The sequence below is a fragment of the Pseudophryne corroboree genome, chromosome 4 (genome assembly GCF_028390025.1).
Source record: "Pseudophryne corroboree isolate aPseCor3 chromosome 4, aPseCor3.hap2, whole genome shotgun sequence".
NCBI classification, from domain to species: domain Eukaryota; kingdom Metazoa; phylum Chordata; class Amphibia; order Anura; family Myobatrachidae; genus Pseudophryne; species Pseudophryne corroboree.
Window position 1 is genome coordinate 385285714 of NC_086447.1, and position 10934 is coordinate 385296647.

Genomic DNA, 10934 nt, shown 5'->3' on the forward strand with positions numbered 1-10934 from the left:
GCTGCTGGCTGAAAGTAGGGGACACTGCAGCGCATAGCTCTTCATGCATTTCCACATCCTTTATTATTATGGCTGGGTGATCATCCTTTATTATGCTGGCCGGGAGGGGGTTGTGTTATGTGTTTGTTTGTTTGTTTGTTTGTTTGTGTATGTATGTATGTGTGTGTGTGTGTGTGTGTGTGTGTGTGTGTGTGTGTGTGTGTGTGTGGGTGTGTGTGTGTGTGTGTGTGTATGTATGTATGTATGCTATATGTATGTATGTGTGCAGGCTGTATGTAAGCTATTTGTATGTATGTACAGTGTGTGTGTGTGTGTGTGTGTGTGTGTGTGTGTGTGTGTGTGTGTGTGTGTGCTGTGTGTACTGTATGTATGTGTGTATTGATGCATGTGTTTATCTATGCAATATGTGCATATGTACATATGTATGCATGCTGTGTGTGTGCTATGTGTATGTATATATGATGCATGTGTGTATTTGTAAGGATGTCATTTGTGTTTGTTTGTTTGTTTGTTTGTGTGTGTATTTGTCCGCTGTATGTATGCTATTGTATGTCTGTGTGTCTGCTGTATGTATGTATGGTGTGTGTGTGTGTGTGTGTGTGTGTGTGTGTGTGTGTGTGTGTGTGTGTGTGTGTGTGTATGCTGTTTACTGTATGCTCTGCTTGTATATATGCTTAATGTCTATGTATGTATGCTATGTATGTAGCATGTGTTTGTATGTCGTGTGTGTGTGTGTGTGTGTGTGTGTGTGTGTGTGTGTGTGTGTGTGTGTGTATGTGTGTGTGTGTGTGTGTGTGTGTGTGTGTGTCTGTGTGTGTTTGTTTGTATGCTGTGTGTGTGTATTTGCAAGTATGTTGCAAGTATGTTGTGTGTATATGCTACCCTATATGTGTGTGCTTGTATGTACTGTATGTGTATGTATAGATGTACATATACCAACTATCGACATGCTGCAATTTGATTTCATTATTAAGATCTCCTTGGAGTGCCAGACACTGTTTTTGCTGAATATATATATATATATATATATATATATATATATATATATATACAGATGTGTTCTCATATATCTTGCCTCAATACACAGCAGGAGATACCTGGCATCAGTGAGCTGACAGGTCCTATGCAACTCCGTTAGTGTTGGGCGTCTTTGTTTGCTGATAATGGCTCAAATGTATTACGCCTTAACAAGAGATAAAGTGGAGATGGATAAAGAGTGATAAATGACCAGCCAATCAGCTTCCTAACTGCAATGTCACAGGCTGTGTTTGACAAATGACAGTTAGGAGCTGGTTGGCTGGTCATTTATCACTCTTTATCTGTCTCCACTTTGGGCCTAATTCAGATCTGTTCGCTCGCTAGCGTTTTTCGCTGTAGAGCGATCAGGTAACTACTGCATATGCGTATGCACTGCAATGCGCAGGTGCGGTGCACTTGTGCAAAGCGGATCGTTGCTGTGCACTGGTTTTAGCGAAGAATCCATTCGCACAGCCGAACGCAAGGTGATTGACAGAAAGAGGGCATTTGTGGGTGCCAACTGACCATTTTCTGGGAGTGTTTGGAAAAAGGCCGGCGTGTTGAGGCATTTGCAGGGCGGGTGTCTGACGTCAATTCTGGGCTCGAATAGGCTGAAGTGATCGCAATGGCTGAGTAAGGTCATCGCTACTCAGAAACTGCACAAACTGTTTTTGTACTGCTCGGCTGCACATGCGTTCATACACTTGCAAAGCTAAAATACACTCCCCCATAGGCGGGGTCTATCTGTTCGCAGCACTGCAAAAAATAGCTAGCGAGCAAACAGATCTGAATTAGGCCCTTTATCTTTTGTTAGGGCATAATACATCCAGGCCAATGTGTCTTATTCGCATGGCTATGCACTAGCAGACTCTGCTGATTAAAATGCTATGGCATGCCTATATTGTGTGTGTGACTGTGGCTGTATCTGCATGCTTAATGTTATGTTACAGTGTTTCTAGGAAAACTGTAACGTAGCATTTCATATGCAGATACAGCGGCACACAGAACATAGGCATGCTGTATACCATTTTAATCAGCAAACGCTGCTTATATGTCCTATTCACATTGTTTTATAATTAAGACGCTTTAATGGAAAAAGTTACACGAAAAGACGTTCGGTGCTACCGTGTCACTCTACAGCATGGCGTAAATAGAAGGGCTATTTAAAGTGCAAGGAGTCTATGTGATAGTGATCACATATGACAGGGATCACAGACTGGAGTAAAATCCAAGATAAGTTTTATTCTCACCACTGGCAGTCTACAGGCAATTGCATAATTCACAGGACAGGTTAGTTCTTTACTAGCAGGCAGCTTATCCACCATCAGGAGCAATGTTCTTTGTGTCTGAAGCCCTTTTACCAGTAACCGACTGTGCCTGCAATCAGCTGCTTCGCAACACTGTCCTCAAGAAATACCTTTCCAGGATTCTCTCCAGCCACAACCCTGCAGTTTTAGTCCTATGTTTGATTTATACTAGATAGATAGATAGATAGATAGATAGATAGATAGATAGATAGATAGATAGATAGATAGATAGATAGATAGATAGATAGAGGTCAATCGGCGGCACTTATGCAGACTGCTTCAGTAGTTCAGAAATATGTCCATTTATTCATTGCCTACATGTTTCGGAGTTTTGCTCAAAGCAGGTAAATACAGACAACTAGTACCATCCACTAAGTCAACATTTCCATTTTATATTTAAAAACGTTTGTCAGGACCAATAATGTAAGATTCTTATCTTACCTTTAAAGATATACCCAGTGACATGTAGTGCCGAATGAACATGCAGGACGCCGGGGCAGAGTGATGTCACACAACTGTGACGCATGACTCTCTGCGCTCTCACCATACCAAACATTCCCAAAGTGCCTTCACCAAACAGACAACAATAACAAATAATCCAATACCGTAAAGAAGACCACACAAGAAACTAGAGCTTGCTAGCAGAGATGACAGCGGCACATCAGCCAAAATAAATGTATAAAAACATTGTAAGTTATAAATACAAAGCATAAATATAAAAAACAAGAAAACTCATTAAATCATACACTCCAGCGGAGCATACATAAATGCATATAATGCTATCCTGAAAAATGTAAGGAAATGTAAGAATTAATATCAGGACAAGCATACTGGTACAAGATATTGTCAGTAACAATACATACAGAAATTAAAGAAATCCCAAACAGTTCAGAATGTGAGCCGTTTAGAGAAAACAGTTCTAACTCATGTTCTCATTAAGGCCAGTCAATGAGTGCAATGGTGTCAAGGTTGTGCATCTAACGAGTTTCTAATTGAAGCAGTTTTTACTCCTATTTCACACCCTGGTGGTAGGGGGAACAGGGGCAATGATTTTATACTGCATGGTGGCCAGACTATGTTTATGTAACTTAAAGTGTATAGCCACTGGTTGCTCTAGGTCATAGCCATTTAGTGCTTGTTTGATAGATATTCAGTGCATGGTCATTCTCTCTTTAAACATACAGGTGGTCTTACCTACGTACATAAGGTCACAACGGCATTGTATAAAATATATTACATATCTGCTGCTGCAGGTCAAGACATGTTTAATTGGAATCCGTGATCCAGTACGTGGATGGGTAAAAACACTGCCTGTCTCCATGTAGCATTTTACATATATACAGCGGTAGATGCTGGCCCTGGGCTGCAGCGCTGATCAAAGACTTCAGGGTGAAGACGGACAGCACATATAAACATACATGTTAAGTTGTATGTAACATATGTGCTGGCTTCCTTACCCGGGGGTTAGCAGCTGCCACAGCACGCAGGGGACAAAGGTACACAGTCGGCATTGCAGCTCAGAGGCAGATTTTCACGGTTGTAAATATAAATGAGTGTTAATAATTGGTAAATCTATAGAGATGTAAATTTGAGACTTGTTAATGTAAGTAAATATTAATCCAGGGTTCTTGGTGTAACCCGAGGAGCACCCGTAGCAGATACAGTAAAAAGTGACAGGACAATTTTTATAGTTTATTAAATTCTACACATTGGAGTTGCAATCCAAATTTTGATCCGGTTGTCTGTTTGGGCGTTATCGTTCACGCAACACAAGCCACGCATTGGTAATGGAGTCATTATGTTAACCTCCTGTTCATCCCCTTAGGGGAGGTTTATTAAAATTCTAATTACGTAGTTTTCCTATTTCCCACGTGAAGAATACTTATGTTAAATGTAATGTTCCTAGCATATCGGGAAGTAAGAGAATCAGTGCATGAGTCAGTCATTCAGTCAGTCAGTGAGAGCTTTCACATTATATATATATATATATATATATGGGATGCGGTCAAGATGCCGGCGGTCGAAATACCGACGCCGGAGTCCCGACCGCCACAATCCCAACATATTCTCCCTCCGACACCCACAGAGGGAGAATATAATAGTGTGCCGAGCGTAGCGAGGCACCGTGCCCGCAGCGTGGCGAGCAAAGCGAGCCCGCAAGGGGCTGCGTTCCACTCGCCACCCCTGTCGGGATTGTGTGGTCGGGATTCCGGCGTCGGTTTTTCGACCGCCGGGATTCCTGCCGGCGGCATTTAGTACTGATCCCATATATATGTGTGTGTGTGTGTGTGTGTGTGTGTGTGTGTGTGTGTGTGTGTGTGTGTTTAAAAAGCTTCAAAATAAGGCGAGTGCACATGTGAATAATAGGTGGCGGTTAGCTCCGTGAAAAGGATACTGCTGTCAGACAACATTGTACTGAAGTGGTGACTATCGGAGGAATTGGCTGAGTGTGCCGTTTTAAGCTTACATGTATGTGGATATTTTTAAGTAAAGTTGTTTTGATATATTATTCACAAGTGCGCTCTCCTTATTTTGATGCTTTTTTTAGAAATCTACATCACCTGGCTGGAGTGGATGAGCCGGCACTACATGTATCATTACAAATCTGGGAATAATCAGTGCATGCGCAGATCTGACTTTTAATATATATATATATATATATATATATATACATATACATACACATACACACACACACACACACAGGTTGAGTATCCCATATCCAAATATTCCGAAATACGGAATATTCCGAAATACGGACTTTTTCGAGTGAGACTGTGATAGTGAAACCTTTGTTTTCTGATGGCTCAATGTACACAAACTTTGTTTAATGCACAAAGTTATTAAAAATATTGTATTAAATTACCATCAGGCTGTGTGTATAAGGTGTATATGAAACATAAATTAATTGTGTGAATGTACACATACTTTGTTTAATGCACAAAGTTATAAAAAATATTGGCTAAAATGACCTTCAGGCTGTGTGTATAAGGTGTATATGAAACATAAATGCATTCTGTGCTTAGACTTAGGTCCCATTGTCATGATATCTCATTATGGTATGCAATTGTTCCAAAATACGGAAAAATCTGATATCCAAAATACTTCTGGTCCCAAGCATTATTGTGGCAGGGTCAGAATGATTCCACATGAGGTAGAGGTGCATTATCAATTATGGACAATCAGCATGTGGAGCAGAGTGCATTACTGAGTTTTTGTACCAGTCTTACTCCTTAACTTTCAACCATCCCAACCAGGTTGCACAAAATTTTGTGTATTTGTTAGGGCCCGAAGGAATGAGATCCTCCATAGACATACAGTTCTCAGTCCTAGAGGTGAGGTGGGGAGGGGGGGGGGGGGGGGGGATTAGCATTTCAGATTTGTTGTTATCACTGCCCTTGCTGCATTATTAATGTGATGTAATACAGATTTTTTATAGGCATTAGTTGGGATCTTGTTTTAGAAGTTACCAAAAATTCTGGACCTTCAGGTATAGATTCATGTAGTATAGATTTAGAAGTCTGAATAACATCTCTCCAGAAGGCCAAGATCCCTCCAAAGGTGGAGGGATAGATTTTGTGGAGAAGTTATGGATGTCTACTGTACAAGGCATGGTTTTGCCTTGTAAGTGATTGCCCCTTTAAAAAATATGTAAGAGTTTAGCCAGCATCCCACACGGCTGCCAAACCCAGGCGTTGTTACATCCGGGTCACTATCTGTAAACTGGAGATATCTACTGTCGGCATGTGTGAAATTTAGAAGGGAGTCAAATTGCATCTCAGTCAAAATTTTATATAAGGGTGAGATGGTGTGGGTAGGTGTCTTGGGGAAACACAATTTCTCAAAAGAGGTAAGGTCCCACTTGGCTAGCAAATGCCTCTTGGATGAGGAAAGGAAGTGTCTCACCTGAAGGTGTCTCCAGGATTCTGTCCTAGGGATTTCACAAAGTGTAAGAAGACTTTGTTCCTCTATGGAAAATCACAGTTTAGAGTAATTTGCTCTTTTTAACACCCTATTTAAAATGACGGCGTGATAATAATTTCAAATATGTGGTAACTGAATGCCACCTCTGAGTTCTGCCTATATAAATCCTCACATTTTAGACAGGGTGTTCTCCCTGCCCCTCTAAATCTTCTAATTGGAGATTGTAAGGTGTCAAATCATGATGGAGAGACTGCTTTATGTCTGTAGGATATCGAGAATTTTGGGAAGAGAATTCATCTTCACCACATTCATTTGTCCCAACCAAGATAGACCTTTAGATTGCCAGGAAGAGTAATCTGACTGTATCTTGGATAGGAGGGCGGAACAATTGGCCTTAAAGATATGGGATAAATCATTGGTAATAGGAGATTGTAAAGCCATCTGGACCAGGACTTTTTCCTAAGGGGAAAGATGAAATTGCCATTTCTACTGTACCTCTGGAAGTGTGAAGGGTTGTTCAAGTAGGTTCTCCATCTGAAAGCTTTGTGAAGGCAACAGAGGAAAGCTATTCTGCAATCTCCATATGTGAGGCCTATACCTCTAGGTCATCTGTAGGGCAACGGATGATATATAACTTAGTGTAATATAAGTGTTAAATACATCTGCTATATCCTGTGTGTCAAAACAAGTATTGCCTTGCTCGGTTTTAATTGAGTGGATAAAGGAAACAGCACATTGAGCTTTAAGAGCTTTGGTGAGCATCCAGCATGGTTTGTTCCCCATTGGTAGGAGCAGTTACAGCATCTGTGATAGGAAAGTTTTTGTTTATTATTGAGTAACTTGTTCAGACCTGTTCTCGTCTACAATTAAAGATACAAGGCATCCGAGATTGAGGATTTGTGACAGTTCTCCAGTTATTTAATCTTAGATAATAAAGTATACAATTGGGGCTCCTTCTGCCAATTCATGTACAGTAGGAGCCTAATTATACAAATTTATGCCTCAGCACACATTTATGTGCCTCCCATATGGAACCCTAGATACATCAGGGTTATCATTAAGTTCAATAAAATCAGAAATGGAATACTATCTGGGATTTACAATATGTGTCCTGTAACAGCATATCATTAAGATGCCAGTACCATTATTTGAAGAAGGGCTATTGTAGGGAAAGAAAAGGCGTAACAGGAGCGAAGGCCGACCTGGTGATAGAACTGATCTGAACATTGTGAAGGTGTCTATAACTAATTAGAAGGTAGTCTATCCTGGAGTATGTGCTATGTCAGTGCAAATAAAATAAACAGCCATGTTCTGTAGGGTGAAGAACTCTCCAAGTGTCAGCCAGCTGGTGCTCGTATAAAATGCGTCTTACCTGACAGTATGCTTTGTTGTTGTTACGTGGGGCATTGGATGATGTATCGACTAGTCTATCCATAATCCAATTGAAGTTCCCTCCAAAGATTGTGATACTGTCCAGCAATAATTCGGCTCTACCCATCAATTGGTGGAAAAATGCGGTCTGACCTTGATTAAGGGCATGAACATTAATGTACATAAATGCAAATAAAATTACAATGCCCAGAGTTTTAACATGGTGACTTCTCCTCTATTAAAATTTTATTTGTGTAGCTCCATTATATTAGGCTCCACTTTACAATAGAGAACAGAGACAGTAAAGAAATCAAGGCTGGGTATTATGAGAGAGGTAACAGGCAGGAGCATATATAGTGGGCGCAGTGAGTGTTGTTGCCATTGGGTCAGTTCCCAGTTCCCACTGGCATCAGTGCCAAATGGTGCAGTAAGTCAAGATGATATTGTATTGAATATAGAAAGGGACAGTCTAAAAATTATGCTGTACAGATACTGTACAGCAGGGCCGGATTAAGGCTGGTGGGGGCCAAGGGCAATGGAGGTTGTGGGGGCCCCCAACTACTTACATTGCTGGCAAAACCCAGCCCCCCCTCAGCTGCACACCTGTAAGGGACACCCGCCCACTAAACCCCTCCCCCCTTGTGGGGGCCCCCAACTACTTACATTTGCCAGCAATGTAAGTAGTTGGGGGCCCCCACAACCTCCATTGCCCTTGGCCCCCACCAGCCTTAATCCGGCTGCCCACCCACCCACAAGAGACACCCCCCAACTCCCCCCTCCCAGGGACACCAGCGGCAGGCCGCCCACCCACCCGCAACAAACACAGTCTAACACCACCCTTTGGCTGCCGGTAAGGGACATCCACGCATATAGACGCACACATGGACATGTCGGGTAGGCCAGTCAGCGTCACTCACAGAGCTCCCGCTCCTCTACTGTAGCAAGGACTTCACTGGAGCAGCAGGAGGGACAGCGCACCGGATCGAGCAGTCACTGTCTCGCGGAAATCCCTTTCATTATCCCGTGAGACTGACTGTGATTGGAGAAGCTCCTCGGCGACCGCTGTTATTGAACAGCTGAGCCACCGGAGGGAGACTCCTCCACTTGACAATGGACAGGTGGGGGACCCGGGATGGCAGCCCCTGTCGCCCCTGCTTTAATCCGGTCATGCTGTACAGTGAGTTGAATACACTAGATCATGATGAGTAGTTTGTAATCTGTCCCTTTACCAGCCCACTGCTAGCAGTAGATTTTATGCATCAGTTACTGTATGTTACACAGTGCACAAGGGGAAAATAGCAAAGGCAAAGGAACACAGTAAGCAGAAGCATACCAAAGTGGCACTATGGTATAATGTACACTGGGAGCACTGTGTGGCATAATATGAACTGGGAAACTATAAGGTGAACTGGTGGCACTATGTGGCATAGTGAAACTGGGGCACTGTGTGGCATAATGTGAACTGGGTCAATGTAGTATAATGTGAACTGAGGGCACTACTGTATAATGGGTCATTCCATGCCAGTTCACCCAGGCATGACACCCACCTACTTAGATTTTCATGATACTTTGTACACTTGATACTACCACAGAGCTACTAAACCATGTCAAAATTTTCTGCTCTAGGCCTCCTAGTTTTTGAGATATAGGGGGTCAAAGTTTAGAAAAATTGCTGGGAAATGCCACTCCTGATGCTCCATTTTTCTGAGATGTATCTGGAAAGAAATTCACATCTCAGTGCCTGATGCACATATCACTTTGAAATTTTGACCCTTTGGCAATTGAAATATGGAAATTCTGGAAAAAATGTCTTAGCAATCTTGCTTAACTCCGAGAGTTCATTATATATTCCTTTATGTCATACTTAATCATTATTTTGGAGCAAAAAAAAAGTGGATTCAATTAGCATTATCAACCTAAGGCAGATGAGTTATCATGTCCCTTTTTTGTTTAAATTGAACCTTAAAATATACTTTAAAAGGTGATGAAATAAAAATAATGGGATTTTGATTGCCTGTATGAGTATTTAATGTTTAATTATAATTCTCACTTTAAAAATGAAGAGTACTATTGGGTATCATTTTGCCCGCCATGGGAGTATTTTCATTTGTATATCTCTATGTGTATGTGCAGATTTCCAGTTACACATGGGGGAGTATTTAATTAGCTGTGATAACCCATTTTTGCACGGAAAACTTTGATTTTACTGCAAATCGTGAAAGACCCCTATTCAATTAACCGCAATAATTTATCATCGATAATTTAACCGTGAATTTCACTTCACCTACTCTGAGTAGGTGCAAATTTGGGGATAATATCTAATTCAAGGTAAAAATGTCAAAATGTGAAAAAGTGCACAGTGATGGAAATTTGGGTTCAAGGTATGGGACATGTATATTGGGGTGCTTTATGAGTGGGACATATGCTTTTAGGCTTGCAGGTGGGAGTAGTCAGTCGTTTCCCACTTTTTTTCAGTCTCCTAAAATTACCCAAATATATGCTTATACTAGATATGAGCGGATTCAGTTCCCTGAGAACCGAATTCCCCCGAACATCACGTCACAAGCCTGGATCCGAGTCCGGCTCGGGATTTCCCGCCAGACTCAGAAACCAGAACAAGGCAAATCGTCATCATCCCGCTGTTGGATTCTCGCAAGTTTTGGATCCCATATAAGCAGCCGCGCATCGCCACCATTTTCACTCCGGACTTGGAGAGTGAGGGAGACAGACCTCTGTCTCTCTCTGTGGGTGGTGGCGTCGGGTGGGGTTAGTGTGTGCAGGGGTGTAGCGAGGGTGGCTCCAGTGGAGCACGAGCTCCAGGTGCTGGAAAAATAAGAGGGCACGCTGCCGCCTGACTCCCCCCTCCCTTCGCCCGCTATACAGAGTACCGCTGTACAGGCAACCGCAGAGCAGGAGAAGGAGAAGCTGAGGTGGTGCACACTGACTCGGAGACTCAATAAGGAACAGGGTTGGTCAGAGGCGACAGAAGGAGACATTGACAGTGGCACATGCTGGAGCTCTGCCACCCTTTTTATATGTCTCACTGTCTGCTTGTAGCTGTGCAGCAGGGTTACTTCTATCTTGCAGCACCACTCTCTGCCCCCGATGCTGCAGCACCTCTTTATGCCCCAGCTGCTGCAGCACCTCTGTCTCCCGGCTGCTGCAGCACATATCTCTGCCTCGGCTGTTGCAGCACCTCTCTCTGCAATAGAAGCTGCTTATTAATATGTATAAGCGTCTCTAGTGTGGCATAACGTATATAAGGGGCTCTACTGTGTTGTGTAACTTGTATAAGGGGCTCTACTGTGTTGTGTA